This window comes from Rosa rugosa, chromosome 6 (genome assembly GCF_958449725.1).
Source record: "Rosa rugosa chromosome 6, drRosRugo1.1, whole genome shotgun sequence".
NCBI lineage: Eukaryota > Viridiplantae > Streptophyta > Magnoliopsida > Rosales > Rosaceae > Rosa > Rosa rugosa.
Genome location: NC_084825.1, coordinates 39,933,291 through 39,950,876, shown reverse-complemented (window position 1 = coordinate 39,950,876; position 17,586 = coordinate 39,933,291). Strand labels below are relative to the sequence as shown.

Genomic DNA, 17,586 nt, shown 5'->3' with positions numbered 1-17,586 from the left:
ATAAGCATCATTTAAATTTGGTAGTGAATAATATCTTGGGCTCTTAATCAGTAAATCCTCTTATGCTGCCATCATTATTTTTAGAACTAGGATTGGGTTGCACGTTGCTTGCACCCCACAACAATAAGTGCATTAGTTACCTGCATAGTCTAAGCTTTTTCTGGTTTGGTTTGGTTACTTGCAATTTGCAAATATGCAGAAACATGTGGCCAAATTAAATGGAGGGCCTCCACAAGTTAGGCATTTTCTTTATGCTCACATCACTTTGCTGTGTTTGGTCCATTTGGGAACTCCCTTCTCAGACTTTTCCTCTCGGTAGTTTTGGAACTGAAAGTTCCACAAAGCTGCATATTGTGTGGTGTTTGTAGCGTCTAAGAGCTATAAAGGCAACTATCTCATTCACATGTGGAAATTGTGTTGGTTAAGTACCGAGTGCATCTTCTTGTGTTGGCCAATTTTCTGATGGTAAAGCTACTTCTGCTGAAGCTGCAGAAGCTCAGGCCGTTCTTCTTGGTCTTCGGTTGGCAAAGTTACATGCTATTGACTCTATCTCTATGGAAGCTGATTGCCTCTCTCTCATTTCAGCTTTGAAATCTCCTAAAGGAGGGGTGTCTTGGTCTGCATCTTCTTGGTTTTGTCAGATCAAACATTTTGCCTCTTCTTTTTCTTCTATTAACTGGTTTTGGACCAGTAGGGAAGCTAACAGGGCCGCTGATTATGTTGCTCATCTTGCTTCAAGGCTGGAGTGTCCTCTGAATTGGATTCAGAACCCACCTCCAACCCTCTATCACATCCTCCAATCTGATGCAGTTTCTGCCCCCCCTTGAGAGTCTGTTCCTTGGGGTTTAAATTCTGTCTTTTCTTTTGCTTTGTTTGGTTTCTTTGTGTGTTTGTAATGTTACTTTCTTTGCCAAAAAAAAAAAAAAAAAAAAGTACCGAGTGCATCTTAAAACCATACGTTCAGGTTTCTGCGCAGAATTATTATGAAGTAATAGTCTAAACTCATGTTTCCAGAGTTTCGATTCTTCAGAATACTATAGAACTTTCAAATGGAGAAATTCCATATTGTCATTTATTTGGGTTAAGAAAACTCATACTTAGAATTTGAAATGGAACCTTCCCCCAATTCCATGATATCTAGCATGCATTCAACTGTTGACCAGAGACCAGTGTGCAGGAAAAACGTACCATATTCAGACTAATTCTCAAGAATGGCTTTGAATTCATTAGTCAATGCATGCTTACCATTAGTCCACAAATCAATTAGTTGAAAAGAAAACTTATACGTATAAAAGCTAGGGGATTCTAAGGACTTCTGAGAAGAAGAATTTGACTGATTTCATTTGTTTGTACTTTGTAACATATAAAATGGCTCTTGACAAGCAAGTTCCAAACCTTTTGTCCACCAAGAATATTAATTGGATATGATTTCCCTAGCTACCGTGTTGGACTTGTTTCTGCCGTCCGAAGTATAAAAATTATTATCTTGAACTTGAAGTTCTACGTACAAAACAAAATTGAACACAAAATTCTTGCGTATGTTTCCAAAAGGGAAACCGTAAACAGCTTATAAATAGCCATTTGCTTCCTCCATTAGGGTCCTCATCCAATGCAAGACTCACTTTATTTTGTTGTAAACTGTTTTTTTTTTTTAGTTGAATGGTGTTAGACTTTATTGATAACTAATAAACAGATTAAGGAATACATTTCTCAGATTCTATTACATCTTGAATGAATGAAGGAATATTAGACCAAAAGAAAGCTTGATCAAAATCTGCAGCATGAGCTGCCAATTTGTGTGCAGCCATGTTTTCCTCTCTTCTAGCATGAATAATTCTAACTTGCACCTCTTTCAAATCTTGTCTGAGGTCCTCATATAACCTTCCAAGAATAGAATAATTTTGCACCTCCTCCTGACACACTTGTTGCTTCAAAACCAAACAATCAGTCTCCAAAATTACTGGACATAGACCATGTTCCATCACATAACCAACTGCTTCCTTACAAGCCAAGAGCTCGACATGTTCAGCAGACTGAACTCGAGTAACTACCTTCCCCACTGCTCCCAAAAAAGTCCCTTGAGAGTCACGGACTAAGAAACCAATTGCTGCTTTGCCAGAGCTCAGACTAAAAGCTCCATCAAAATTCACCTTCAACCAACCCACAGGAGGGCACTGCCAATTCAAAATTTTCCTAGTTCCCTGAGAACCATGTAATTTTGTATTGTGAAAAATAAAGTTACTCAGTCTAACAAAAGACATGAGAGCTATATGACGAGCTAAAGTGATTTTGTTTTCCCATACCCTATCATTCCTTTCTTTCCAAATTCCCCAAATAAAATGCAACAGTTGATCAAGGTCTGTTTTTGATAACTTCCCAACACACAAATTCAACCAATTAAGAGCATCCATCTGATCAGAATCCCCCCCAAAACAACTGCCAGCAATTTGCAAATTGGTAGACAACACTTCTCTAGTGAAAGCACAATCTCTGGTAAGATGAATAATTGTCTCCACCTCATTGCAAAAAACACAACTCTGAGATTCTAAAATAACATTCTTTGATGCCAATCTGTCTAGAGTAGGCAGAATATTATGACAAATCCTCCAAGCATTAACCTTTGCCGTGCTAGGGATTTTGGCATGCCAAATGTTCTTCCACACTCTTTGATTACTCACAACAGAAGGAGAAAGAGTAGATGCAGTTTTAGAGAAAGCATGACGATATGCAGATTTGACAGTAAACATACCTTGTTTCCCCAAATGCCAAGTCAATCTATCATCCGGATTTCTAGCACTCAAAGGAATTGCTAGAATAGCTTCTGCATCTGAGTGTATAAAAGTGGAACGAAGTTTATACTCATCCCAAGAATTAGGAGGAATAATCAACTCACTCACCTTGGCCAAATTATCTTGCACCGGTCCCAACAGCTGTGGTTTATGAGTAATAGTATTAGGAATCCAAGAATCCCGCAACATGAGAACATTATTTCCATTCCCAATTTGCCAATGAGCACCTTCAATCAATAAATTTCGAGTAGAAAAAATGCTACGCCAAGAATAAGAAGGAGTAGCATGTTCTTCTGCATTCCAAAAAGAACCATTAGGATAATATCTAGCTTTGTACAATTGTGCCACAAGAGTATCCGAGTTAGAGATAACCCGCCAAGCTTGCTTCGCCAACATCGAAGAATTAAATTCTGATAAGCTCCGAAAACCCAAGCCCCCCTCTTCCTTGGCATGACACAAATCATCCCATTTCTTCCAATGTATTTTACGTTTATCATCTGTACTCCCCCACCAAAATCTAGCACACATCTGCTCAAGATCTTCACAAAATTTCTTTGTCAATTGAAAGACACTCAGAGCATAATTAGGGAGAGCTTGAGCCACCACCCTGATCAAAATATCCTTACCAGCACCACTCAACATCTTGCCTTGCCAATGCTTCAGTTTTTCAGCTAACCGCTCCTTTATATAAAGGAAGGTAGCTGTTTTCTTGCATCCTATGTAAGTAGGAAGACCTAAGTATCTCTCATGGGACTCCACCACTTCAACACCCAACAGATTAGCCACTCTATCTTGCTCACAATCTGCAACATTCTTACTAAACACAACAGAGCTTTTATGAAAGTTAACCACCTGACCTGAAGCCCTTCCATATGTCTGTATAACATCTTTGATATGAAAACAAGCTTCCGGAGTAGCTTGAGCATATAGCATACTATCGTCTGCAAATAACAAATGATTGACAGATGGTGCGCCTGTGCAAATAGCAATACCAGGTAATAACCCCAACCGTTGCTTTTGTTGTAACAATGTCGAGAAGCCTTTTGCATTAATAAGAAACAGATAGGGTGATAATGGATCCCCTTGTCTCAAACCCCTTGTTGGAATAACTAGGCCTCTAGGCTTCCCTCTAACCAGAAAAGAGTACCTCACAGAGCAAACACATTGCATAACAACATCTATCCATGTAGAAGCAAAGCCAAATCTCTCCAAAACCTTGCGCAAAAATACCCATTCCATACGATCATAGGCCTTGCTCAAATCCAACTTCAAAGCAATATACCCAACTTGACCTTCCCTTTTGTTATGGACAAAATGAGCTACTTCATTAGCCACTAGGATATTATCCGTGATCAGTCTCCCAGGCACAAATGCACTCTGAAAAGGAGAAATAATAGATGGCAAGAAAACCTTCAGTCTGTTTGCAATTACTTTAGAACAAAGTTTGTAAATAACATTACAAAGTGCAATAGGTTGTAAGTCTGCCATATTCTCAGGATTCTGCACCTTTGGTATCAAACAAATGTGAGTAAAATTAATCTGTTTTAACAAAGAACCAGTGTGCAGAAAGCTTTGTACTGCCTCAGTAACATCTTTCCCAATATCCTCCCAATAATGCTGAAAAAACAATGGAGGCATACCATCAGGGCCAGGAGATTTCGTCGGGTACATCTGAAATAAAGCACACTTGACCTCTTCTTTTGAATACGGGGCACATAGCTTTTGATACATATCACTAGTAACACACGGCTGAATTGCCGCTAAGGTCAGATTAATTGCGTCAACATCAAGATCGGTGGCAGTAAACATTTTTGAAAAATATGAAGTCACAATATTCTCCATACCTTCATCATCATCTTTCCACTGCCCCTCATGATCAAACAGTCCCAATAAATTATTTTTGCGCTTTCGATTAGCTGCCTTCCTGTGAAAGAAACCTGAATTTCTATCACCCTCTTGCAACCAAATAACCTTGGCCTGTTGCTTCCAAAATGCCTCTTCCTGCGACAGAATATCCTATAAAGAAATCATTAAAACTTTCTTCTCATTGTAAACTGCCTCAGACATCGGCTCATTCATAAGCACTTCCAATCTGCTCCGAATATCCACCATCTGATTTTGACACAGTCTAAATGTATCACGCTGCCAAGATTCCAAGGCATATCTCGTGTTAATTGTAACGTCCCGAATCCAAATTCACCGGTTTACTAGTCATTTGGACAGTAAACGGTAATTTGTTTTACTTTTACTCTTTTTCAGCAACTTTAGTAGCCCTAAAAGTTGACTTTTTGTTCGGGTCAAAATTTGGGAAAATGTTCTTCATGGAAGTCGTAGAGGACGTTAAACCGAGCGCGTGCATATGTGGTGCGTAAAAATCGGAGTTCGTATGCGAAAGTTACAAGCGAAATAGTAAAGTTACTGTTCATTGGTAGAAAGTATAAATTTGAAAATTTACTGTTGCTGGGTAATTTCTTTTCTCTCTCCCCTTCCCCGCGTTTTCTCTCTTCTCCCCGAATTGTCGCTCTTTCTCCCTCTCGCCTGCAACTCCGGCCTTCTTCCTTCTCCGGCCACCTGACGACGAAAAGCAAGTATCTTTGGACTCGTCTCCGCTCCCTCTAGGTGCCTGTGGTGGTGTTTTGCGGTGGCTCGGCCCAATGAGCTCGGATTTGAGCTGTGAAGTTCACTGTAGCAATCCGGAAGTTTCGTCGATTTCCGGCGATTCCGGCCATCTCCGGCCACCAAACCGGCGTCGAAGGAGCGGTTTTTCCCAAGGATCATGTTGCCCCTAGCCTTGAGCCACGATTTGCAGTGTGGAGGTCGAATCGAAGGTTTGAAATTCCGAGTTACTATTCACAATTCGGGTTCAAACTTCTCTTTAATTGTTGAGGTACTTCCGCTCATTTTCTAACTTGGTCACAGTTGAAAGAATTAATGGGTGTGTTGAGAAGGTGCTACTGCCAAATTTTAGTGGCCATCGGAGATGGTGGCGGTGGCGGCGGTAGCGGTGGCTAGGGTAGCTTTTTAATTTAAATTTTTGGCTAGTTAAATTCTATAATTATCATAGAGCTTGTATGTGAAGTTTGGTGAATTTTGGAGAAGCTTGGAATTAATTATGAATTTTTGAAGTTTAGGATTTCGATTATCGAATTACGAGAATCCGACCGTCGGATATCTCTCGGTTCTGCTTTGGAACCTTTAAATTAACGAATTGGTATTAGTGGTATAATTTGGGCTGAATCCGAGGAGAATGGGAGATGTAATTTATGAGGAATTGAGTTTAGGAATTATATTAAATTGTTGAATAATTATTCACGGAATATAATAGTGTACAGGATGTCGTACCGAGCCCTGGCTCGATGAAGGAACTCGTATACGTGATGGTCGGAATAGTACTGTGAGTGGACTTTTGTTTTTAAGTAAATGATGCATGCATTTATTTTGAAATTATTGGTTTATTTAATTATCGTTTTAATTATCGAGCATGATATTTTGTCTTGGATTATAATTTGACATTGATTTTTCATGAGTTTCGGATATGAACTTATTATGCTCGGATTTGGATTTATGAGTTGTTTTTGAGAATATGAATTGATTTTCAGAAATTGATTATAATTATTATTTGAAATTCTGATATTGTGATTTTCAATGAATTCTTTTCCGAGGTGATTTCCGGAATTTCATATTTATTTTTCATTCACCGATTTGAGATCTCTGAAAGATTTTCGAAATGAGATTTCGATGGAATTATTTCTTGGTTGTTTATCGACTTTCGGTTTTGGCATTGGGAATGCCTCGATGATGATTTTGGAATTGGTTTTGTTTCGAATCATGATGATACTCTTGGCGTGTGGGACACGTCGTTGGAAATTCATTTGCGAGAGTTGGGGGAGCCTTATGTATTTATGGATTTACTTGGTTTTCGGTTATGTTTCCCTGTGCCATACTGAGGGGTGATTTTATCATGCTAGCATTGATTTTCCGCCTTTGTGGCGCGGTGATGGGATCACCGTAGCCCTTCCGCCTTTGTGGCGCAGGTTACTGTCTCTGTGACAGTAATTCTGTAGCCCAGTATCCTATCGCTACACTTAGTGGCGTAAGGGTATATTACGGGAGTTATGGGAGTTCTTTAGCCTGGGAGGCTATCACCCAAGCCTGAGTGGCTTATTCGTATGGCTATCATCTTCCCCTACTCATTATATTATTGCTGGGCTAGCGGGGTCTAGTCCGATTCCCTTAACCAGCGGGGCTGGTCTTATTTTCTTGAGTATCAGAGTTCTTTCCTCTTTGCTTGGTTGTGGCTAGCGGGGCTAGTCGGTTTTCTTGAGCTGAACTAAAGTTGTGTTTCTTTAAATTGTTGCATGCATCGGGATTTTTAAAGAAATAAATGTGGGAAAGTATAAAATACTTTTGGTTTTAAATTGTTTATTTTTGTCCACTCACGCTAACGTTTTTATGTACTTTCCCCTGGGCCCTTCGGTTTCAAATGCCCAGTGTGCAGGAGAAATTAGTTGAGGTCGGGCGTACATGGAGTCGAGGCATAGTCAACAATATGGCTTCCGCGATTGCCTTGAATTAGGTTTTCCTCATTTACCTTTCTATTAGAATTGCTCTGATTACCTGCGGAATTAAGGTTATTAAGTCGAGATTTGTGTGTTGTGATTTTGGTTGATGTTGTTTGGGGGAGCAGGGCGGCTCCAGGAGAATAAGGATGGGTGATTTAGAAGTGTAAATTCTCTTTCTACAGGTTTTGGGTTGTCCACTTTAGGGGAAGTTCTGCCTAATTTTTGGCAAAATTTCTTCTAAGGTGGGCCCCGCAGGTCCACTTCGGATTTCAGGGTTGTTAATGCTCAAAGTCTGGCGGTAGCCAAGCCTTCGTTTAACGCGGGTCCGGCGGGCGGACCGCTACTCTGTATACTTGGTGATTCCTGCTAGCTGCCAAATGAAAGGCAGGGCGTCAGAGGGAGACCGCGTTGGGCGGTCTTCACTTCTCCGATGCCTAAGTCAGTTGATATATATAGGCAGCATAGTAATAAATGAGAGTTAATGCGTAATTTAATGAAGGGAGAAGAGAGGACCTTTTATAGGTGAGGAGAGGTCTGATCTTCTCCTTGTTTTCGATGTGGGACTGAAGTGCTTCAGTTCCCAGTTTCAGTAGCTTCTGATGCCGTCTTGGCAGAGTGCGTGGCGGCGCGTCAGCGGTGATCCTGGGGAACGCTTGTGCTCAGGCCGTGGCCCGCCTGGCTGCCTATCTGTGGGTTACTCCTTTGACGATAGTTGGTACCTCTGGCGGTACGATGAGGGTGTCTGATTATAGCTAATTATGCTTTGCAACGTACATGTAGGTACAAGTCCCCCAAGTCCCCAGTCAAGGAGGGCAATCTTGGTTGGGGAGTTGATCGGCGGTGTGAAGCGTTTTCTTCCGCTAGACTTTTACAGAAGCATAATTAGCGTCAGTGCGTTGTCAACCATGGATATTACTGAGCAAACGCTTTATACCCTTTCGGGTGGGCCCCTGCTAGGCCCCCCAGGGAGTCCCCCACTCCCCGGCTAAGATGGACCTCCGGATGGTCGCGAAATTTGTTTGGTGAGGGGGAGCTGCACGGAGCAGAGGGTGTTGGGTAGCGAACCCAATCTTTAGGACCCGAGTGACGGGGGTCAACGTACCTGATCAGGGTTGTCGTAGACTGTTGACTAGTCCCCGTGTCCCGTAGGGACAATCTGACTGTAATGCCGCGTGGCGGTCATTTGTCAGAATGAGGCGTGGCCTCGGGATCCGCCGCTGGCGGGAGTCCCCCCGCTGGTTTATAGCAGTAAACAGCGTCCAGTGGACGTGCTTGGCGTTAATTTATTGAGCGGTAACACGCTGAATAAAGTACGCGATTTGTCAGATAAAAGAGGTTTCCGCTAGAGGTGCGTAGCGGAAGGTGCCCCGTTTGTATGATGACAAGGGAGAAGTGTCGCTTTTAGGAGACTTCGTAAATAACAGCTAATGAAAAGTTCTGCTGGCGAGGTTCCGCCCAGCGGAGAACGTAACTAGGAGAGGATAAGTGAGAAGTTTCGCTGGCGGGGTTTCGCTCAGCGGAGACTCACTTGGAGAGGACAAATGAGAAGTTCCGCTGGCGGGGTTTCGCTCAGCGGAGACTCGGAGAGGACAAGTGAGAGGTTCCGCTGGCGGGGTTTCGCTTAGCGGAGACTCACTTGGAGAGGACAAGTGAGAGGTTCCGCTGGCGGGGTTCCGCTCAGCGGAGACTCACTTGGAGAGGGGTGTACCCTGGATTGCTTTCGTGATACGCCTTGACACGTGGCAAATAACTAGAGGGTTAGCGTGTGGAGACGCGTCTCCTCAGTCCGGCCGTCTTCTAGTCATTAATGCGAGTAATGATGGATTTCGTAACCGAGGCGACGCCTCGGTTAACCCGGAGGGTTAGTGCGGACAGGGGACACGTGGACGGCTGGGGTGTGATGTCGTTTTCTAGCGGACGGCCCAAAAGCCGCTGATGTTGACATAAAAGGGGGGGGGGAACGTATTGAGAAGGGAGATCAGAAAATCCATTCGAACTGTTTGTCGTCTTCAAGCTCTGCCCAGCCGAGATTTGCAGAGAGAGTGCCGTGAGTTGGTGGAGTTCTCGTAGTCGAAGAGACGAAAATTTCCGTCGTCGGGGCATAGCGAGCATCAGTACGCCGGCGAGTTAACGACTGAGGTTAGTGTTCTGGTTATCCTTCTCTTTGGTTTTGTGTATTTGTCGATTTGTGGGTTTGGTATTTGTGTCTGGGATTGGTGTGTGAACTGGGTTTCTTGATGCTCGTTGGGGGTGTAAGATGAGATTTGAGGTAGGTGATGGTGCTTTGACAGAGAGTTGACAGTTAGGGTTTTGCTAGATGGTTGAATCTGGGTTGAGGGGGGGGGGGGGGGTTTGTTCATGTGTTGGTATTTTCTGGGTAGCTGTTCGTGGTGCTTTGCTATGCCTGATATAGGGATAGGTTAGATCCTTCTGTGGGCTAACTGATTTGGGTTTTAGGGTTTTGGGAAGGCCGACGTCGTAGAGATCTCGAGCAGTGAGGACTCCGGGTCTGACGTGTCAATCAGTGCGGCGGATAGGGTTTTTATTGACTCGTTGCGTCCGTCTGCCCGTGCAGGAACCTCACTGCCAGAGCCGTTAGACATCGAGCCGCTGCAAACCATACCCTGGGAAGTTGTCATGGGCCGTATGTTGCGTCCGGAGAGTTCTAGGGCGGGTGAGGAAGCTGCTGCGCGGGAAAGGAGTGAGGAGCGGCTAGCAAGTAATAGTGCCGCTAGTGGTTCTGCTGACGGGGGAAACGTGACGGGGGAGGAAACAGAATCGGCGTGGGTGCTCCCGGATGGGACCCCTGTCGACGAGGCGGGAGGGCGGATGACTGCCGTCGCGGTCAACCGGATGAAACGGACATACCGGCTGCCGGGAGTGGTGAAGCTGCGCCAACTGACTGCGGACGAAAAGGCCTCAATTCTTCCAGCGGGGTTCGCCGCCGTTCACGAGGCAATATTCCGCCAAGGAGTGACGTTGCCGCTTGTACCCAACCTCCAGATCCTGGTGTGCGAGTTTGGCGTCGCCTTTGGGCAGATCTGTCCCAACATGTGGCGGTTGATGCTGGCGATGAACTCCTTGTGGCGGCTATCCGGGTGCGAGGGGCCGACGGTGGCGGAGGTTTTGCACTTCTACGAACTGGTGTACATTAATCGCCAAGGTTGTAGGGGGCAAGTAAATTTGAGCCGCCGGCAGGGAGCGCCCAAGCTGATAGAGAATTTGAGGGATTCGATGTCCTACTGGCGGGGGACGTTTTGCGTGGCAACGACGGGGTGGGAGTATCAAGCGGAGTCCAACCAGGGGGAGCCGACATTTAGGATTAAGTCGGAGTTTCAGCCAATCCGAGGTTGTCCGTCGATCTCCGCTGAACATAGTTGGCGGTTTATGGTATACATGTTGTAATCATTTGACTAACACCTTGTCTGTTGTTTTACAGCGGGCCTGCGCTACAATCTGACGCGTGAGGAAGAGTGTCGGGTTGCGTGTATCAAAGGTTGTTGGAAGAACCGCAATTTGCTGGACTTCCGTCTCCTCACCGACTGGGAGCTGTTGGTCGATCAGCAGCTAACGCGCGCCATTGGTAAGAGACCTCCGCCACATTGTACCTCTTGATAACTTGGTTAAAGCTGACAAGTGTTTGCATGTTCTCAGAGACTCCGCCAGGCAACAAAGCGAGCCGTGACGCCTTTGACAAAGCCATGGACCGTGCGGAGATAGACAACTTCCTGGAGACAATGTATGCTTCAGGCGAGGCGGTCCAGATGACAGTTGTGAATCCGGAGATGCTGGAGGTGAGCGCATCCGAGGTTGCGGTGACGCTGCCCATGCCCCACCACTCGCACCTAGGGGCCGACGGTCTGCCCAGCGTGCAGGCGGATGGACAAGCGGGCGGGGGGAAAAAGGGATTCTCTTCCGGGCCGCAGAAGGAAAGAGTGGCTGCCACTCGACGTGGGCCACAGAGAGAAAAGGTCGTGGCGCCAGTGGGGGCTGCCGCTACCGCGGTGGGGAGACAACCGCCGAAGGGGACCAGGGCCGCGCCCCCTGGAGATACCCGGTCGATCCTGCGGAGGCGGCGCCAGTGTGATTCGGCGGGGGAGGAGGATGATGACGAGACTCTCGAGGTCCACAGGCAGAAGAGGAGCCGACAAGACCCGTCGAAGGCTCCTGTGACGGCCGAGAGAGAAATGCCCGTGAGCGATCTGGACTCGTTCGCTGCCTTCACCGAGTTCATGACCGACAGCGAGCGGGAGTTTCTCTACCATTTGTGCGAGCGGTTGGGGTTCGGCGGTCTGGCAGGGATGACGCGGCCAACGGCGATCGAGCAGTCGCCCTTTAGCTCAGCCTTTGGGCATCTGGCGGTGGGGCTGAACGAAATGTTCTTGGCGGCGCCCAAGCAACCTCGAATTGAGGGTCAGCTCCGGGAGGAGGTTAAGAGGCTTGAGAGGGAGCTCGGGGAAGCCAAGGACAGGCTGGCAGATGTGGAGCGACGCCTGATGAAGGCAGACTGTGACGCGGCGGACGCTCGAGGCAAGCTAGACGTCGCCATCCAGCGGGACATAGAACGAAATGATCAAGTCTCCCAGCTGGAGCAAGACAAGGCCTTGCTGCAAGAGCGTGTGACCGCCAAGGAGAAGAAAATTGACATCCTGCAGCGGGAGTCTGCCGCCAGGCAAGGGGAAGTGAAGAGACTGGAGGGTGAGCTGACCCGGCTGAGGGATGATGGAAGCCGAGCCGCCGCCGCCGCTGTGGAGAATTTCAAGCAGAGCGCGGAATACAAAAACGCGCTGAATGAAGCGGCGAAGGCCGGCGCCCTGGCGAATGTCGAGATGTTGCGAGCGAAGGGTGCCATTGATTCGGCCAAGGCGTCCCTGCCCAAGGCGCCGCAGGCAAAAAATGCAGCGCCGACGAAGAGACCCCCGCCAGTACCCAGTCCCCCAGCAGGATGTGGCAGCTCAGGCAGTGGGTATCAGACTCCGGCGGATGGGACCATTGAGACGCCAAGTCCCACCGCTCGAGGGACCGACCAAGCAAGCCGTGAACAGCCGTCGCAGGCCGAAGTAGGCGACGCCGAGGCCAACCCCTGACATGCCGGACGTGCCCTGTTTTGACTGTGTAGCCGCTGAGGCTGAAAATATATGTACTTTTGTTGTGTTTTTTTTTTTTGAATGTAATGAACAATTTTTGGGTGGGGAGTCCCAGCCCTGAATATATGAAATATGGAATTTTTGACGTTGTGTGATGACATGTCTATACCGCTAGAGTTTTGACTGAGGATGTTCTTTTGCAATCAATGAAAAATTAAAGGAATTAAGATTGGTCCAAGTGCACAACGTAGCGGACGAGGTCCGCTGATGATTGCTGGCGTTGCCAGCTGCCCTCAGTGCTAGACTTGGTAACAATGGTTTGAATAATTCCTCGTTTCATTGATAACTGACTGGTCAGTGTTAACAAAAGTGGGAATGTACCCGTTGGGTAGCTTCCCTTAGCTAAATATTGAACAAAAATTTAGCTAAGTCAAGATGCTCCTGGGTAGCGACATGACTATTTGTAGTAATACCGAAGGTGTTCGGTATTCCAAGGGTGGGTCGTAGTGACTCCATCCTTGTCCATTAAGTAGAAGGTGCCTGGGCTACGACTTCTACTATTTTATATGGACCTTCCCAAGTTGGGCGGAGTTTTGTTGGTGCTGGAATGACTTCCTTCATTACCCAGTCCCCCAGTTGGAGGTTGCGGGCCTTGACTCTGGCGTTGTAGAAACGCGAAACTCGTTGTTTGTTTTGCAGGTTTTGCAAATGGGCCTTGTGTCGTTTTTCCTCTAGGAGGTCCAAGTCCAGGTTGATGCCATCGCCGTTGGTCTCTGGGTGGTAGCATTCGACCCGAGCGGTGGGTTGAGCTACCTCGACAGGCAGAACGGCCTCAGTTCCGAACGTCATACAAAAGGGGGTTTCACCAGTGGCGGAGGATGGAGTCGTTCTGATGGCCCATAGCACTTCTGGAAGCTTTTCCGCCCACAGGCCCTTGGCAGTGTCGAGTTTCTTTTTTAGCAGCTTCTTGATTATCTTGTTTGCCGCTTCGACCTGGCCGTTGGTTTGGGGGTGGGCGACCGAGGCAAAGCTCATCTTGGTGCCCAGATTGGCGGTGAATGAAATGAGCTCCTCATTGTTGAACTGTGTGCCGTTGTCTGTAATGATTGTGTGTGGGACACCATAGCGGCAGTAAATGTTTTTCCAGAGGAAGTGAATGACTTTGGCGGTAGTGATGGCCGTCAGTGGCTCTGCCTCTATCCACTTGCTGTTGTAGTCGATAGCGACAATGATGTACTTGAACTGTCCCTTGGCGGTTGGGAATTTTCCCATTAAGTCGAGGCCCCATGTAGAGTGGACCCATGGACTGATGATGACTGAAAGTGGTTCAGCCGGCGCATGCGGGAGATCGGCGAACTGCTGGCATTTGTGGCAAGATCTTGACACCTGCCGGGCGTCCTCACCAAGCGTAGGCCAGAAGTAGCCCTGTCGCATTGTACGATTGGCCAGGGATCTGGCGCCCGAGTGGTTTCCGCACTCCCCGCCGTGGATTCCTGCCAACACGACCTTTCCTTCCTCCGGGGTTAAACAGCGGAGGTTGGGGTGAGTGAACCCCTGTCGGTAAAGCTTGCCATTCTGGATATTGTAGCGGGTTGCTCTCCGCTGGATTTGGCGTGCCTTGACCTTATCCTCTGGTAGTGTGCCGCTGCGCTTGTATGCAGTGATCTCGTCCATCCAGCTGGGGTTGATTTCAATGTTGAAGATTTCCGCTAGGGTTTTCGTGATGCTTGGCTTGTCAAGGCATTCCACCTTTGTGTCCGCTGGACCTTGATGTGGCTGGGCGGTTGCCAGTCTCGCCAGGGAATCAGCCTTGGCGTTCTTTTCCCTGGGGATTTGTGTGATGGTGTGAAAGTTGAACTTTTTGAGCAACGTTTTGACATATCCCAAGTATGCCGCTAACTGCTGGTCCTTTGCCTGGAAGCTGTCGTTGACCTGGTTAACGACTAATTGAGAGTCGCTGAATATGTTGACGCTGTCAGCCCCTGAGTCAATGGCGAGAAGTAGACCGGCGATCAGTGCCTCGTACTCCGCCACATTGTTTGAAGCTTTGAAGTTGAATTTCAACGCGTACTCCGCGTTCAGTCCCCCGGGTCCTGTTAGGATGACTCCGGCGCCGCTGGCCTTGGCGCTGGCGGATCCGTCCACATGTAGGTTCCAATCCGACTGGAGGGGACCTGCCTCCCCGACGGTTACCACTTCCGCTCCAGGTACCATCTCTACACCGGGTTCAGGTTGACGTTCGGTGAGTTCAGCGATGAAGTCCGCCACTGCCTGGCCCTTTATGGCGGTTCTTGGTTTGTATTCTATGTCGAACTCGCTGAGCTCGATGGCCCACTTGCTGAGGCGCCCGGAGTGTTCAGGGTTCTGCATTACTTGTCTCAGTGGTTGATTTGTTAACACATGGATCGTGTGGGCCTGGAAGTACTGGCGGAGGCGCCTGGCGGCAACGATAAGTGCAAGGGCCAGTTGTTCCAAGGGAGGATACCTTGTCTCCGCTCCGTTCATGCCTCTGCTGGCGTAGAAAACCGGGAGCTTATCTTGGCCTTCCTTTCGGACAATTGCGCAACTTACCGCTGATGCAGATACCGCTAGATATATGAATAGGGTTTCTCCTTGGACAGGGACAGAGAGGAGAGGGACTGCCGCCAGATATTCCTTCAGGCCCTGGAACGCCGCCTGACATTCCGGATTCCAGTCGATGACCTTCTTGTGCGTTGTTTTGAGGAGTTTGAAGAATGGGGCACACTTGTCAGTGAGTCGAGAGATGAATCGAGAAAGGGCGGTTAACTTGCCCTGGAGGCATTGGACGTGCACCTTGTACTCTGGGTCCGCCAGGTCAAGGATGGCCTGGACCTTGTCTGGGTTAGCCTCGATGCCCCTCTCGCTGACAATGTATCCCAGGAATTTGCTAGCGGTGACTGCAAATAAACATTTTTCCGGGTTGAGGCGCATACCATAGGCCAAGGGAATGGTTACTATGATCTTGAGGTTTGCCACATGTCCGCCGGCCTTTATGCTCTTAACTAGCATGTCGTCCACGTAGACCTCGATGATTTTTCCCAGATGCTCCGCGAACATGGCGTTCATCAACCGCTGGTAAGTGGCACCGGCGTTCTTCAGACCGAAAGGCATGACATTGTAGCAGTAGAGGCCTTTGTCGGTGGTGAAGGTTGTGCATTCCTGGTCGCTAGGGTGCATTTTGATCTGATTGTATCCGGAGAAAGCGTCCATCATGCTGAGGAGCTCATGCCCGGCGGTGGAATCGACCAGCTGATCGATACGGGGTAGCGGGAAACTATCCTTTGGGCATGCCTTGTTGAGGTTTTTGAAGTCAACACACATCCGCCACTTGCCGCTGGGCTTTTTGACCATCACCAAATTTGAGATCCACTGGGGATAGATGACTTGGCGGATGAATCCAATGTCCTGGAGTTTGGCGACCTCTTCTCCGATTGCCTGGTATTTCTCTTCATCGAAGGCCCTCCGCTTCTGCTTGATGGGATAAAAAGAGGGTTTGATGGTCAGTTTATGAGTGATAATCTCAGGAGAGATACCTGGCATGTCCGCATAGGACCATGCAAAGACGGAGGCATTATGACGTAGGAATTGAATGAGCTCTGCCTCTACTTCTGGATCTAGTTGGGCGCCTATACGGACCGTCCGCTCAGGGTGCTCGTCCGAGATGAAGACAACCTTCAAGGATGTGTCCGGGTTGACCGGCTCCTTCCTTACATACTTCTTCTCCTCATCCCTAGGGTCCTCGAAGATATTTGGTGGCGGTGCCTGGTTTCCTACCGTTAGGACATCATGGCGGCGTGTTGACCGTGCCATAGTCGTTGAATAACACTCGCGTGCCAACTGCTGGCTTCCCCTCATACTGCCTGTGCCGTTAGGTGTGGGGAACTTCAGGAGAAGCATATACCCGGCGATAATGCACTTAAGCTTGTTGAGCGCCGGTCGTCCGAGGATGGCATTATATGAGCTGAGACAATCAACGATTATAAATTCTGTATGTACCTCCGCCATACACGGACTAGTGCCAATAGTCAACCGCATGTAGTCAGAACAGAGCGGCTGTGTGACGTCACCAGAGAAGCTGAGCAGCGGCTCATGATCCTGGAGCAACTTGTTATTCCGCTTGAGATGGCTGTAGGAACCGCTGAAGATGACGTTGACAGCGGACCCGCTATCTACCAATATTCTCCCCACTGAGAACCTACCAAGGATGGCGTCGACCAAGAAGGGGTCATCATGGGGTAGGTGCACCCCGCGCTCTTCCTCCTCAGAGAATGTGATAGGTTCCCAACCAACTTTTGGGATCTTGGTGGATCTCTCGTAACGGATATTGCAGACTTCCTTTGGGTGATTAACGCGTGCGTAACGCTTCCTGGCTCTGTGAGACAAGCCCGTGATTGGAGCACCGCCGTCGATTGTGTTAATGCGGCCCAACGTCTCTACGTTGGCGATCACTGGTAGCGGTTGGCGCACCTTGAACTGTTCCATCTTGCCTTCACGTTACAAGGTCTCAATTGCCGTCTTGAGTGCGTTGCAGCTGTTGGTATTGTGGCCGCTGTCCTCGTGGTATTTGCACCATCTGCCGGTGTTTTTGGGTTTGCCCGTCTTTGGGTATTTTGCTGGAGGAGGTGGCGGGATCTGATCCTTGCACTGATTGTATATTTCCTCGTACGAGGTTGTGAGGACCGTGAACACTGCATACCGTTGAGAAGACTCCGTTTGCCTGTTGCGGTTATCTTCCTGGGTTGGGCGGTTTCCCTTGTGGTATTGATCCTTCTGCCGCTTGTTCTGGTAGTGACCTTGTGGCCATTCCCTCTTCTTGTCAGTTGGTGATGCGGCGGGTGCCTTATTAACGGTTTCATGACTGGAGGTAGGCTGTGTGGCCTTTGCTGGCGTTACCGGTGGCGGTGGGACTTCTCCATATGTAATGAATTCCGCCTGGGCGTGAATGACCGCCTCACTCATGATATGGTCATATGCCGCATTTGGATGATTGTAGTTGAGGTGATAGAGGAATGGCCCTTTGAGGAGTCCTTGCTTGAAGGCCGCCGATGCCATCGATTTGTCCAGATCGCGGCACTGAGATGCCGCCGCTCGCCACCTTGTGACGAATGCCTTGAGTGACTCATTCTC

The 17,586-nt window shown here is 48.0% G+C and overlaps 1 long non-coding RNA gene across 1 annotated transcript; it reads left to right on the top strand.

Annotated features, from left to right (window-relative positions):
- Positions 1–5,341: 5,341 nt before the first annotated feature.
- On the top strand, positions 5,342–7,545 carry LOC133713516 (uncharacterized). Its single transcript, XR_009848051.1, has 3 exons — positions 5,342–5,676; positions 6,122–6,183; positions 7,281–7,545. It is a non-coding gene; the product is annotated as an uncharacterized LOC133713516 (long non-coding RNA).
- Positions 7,546–17,586: the final 10,041 nt, after the last annotated feature.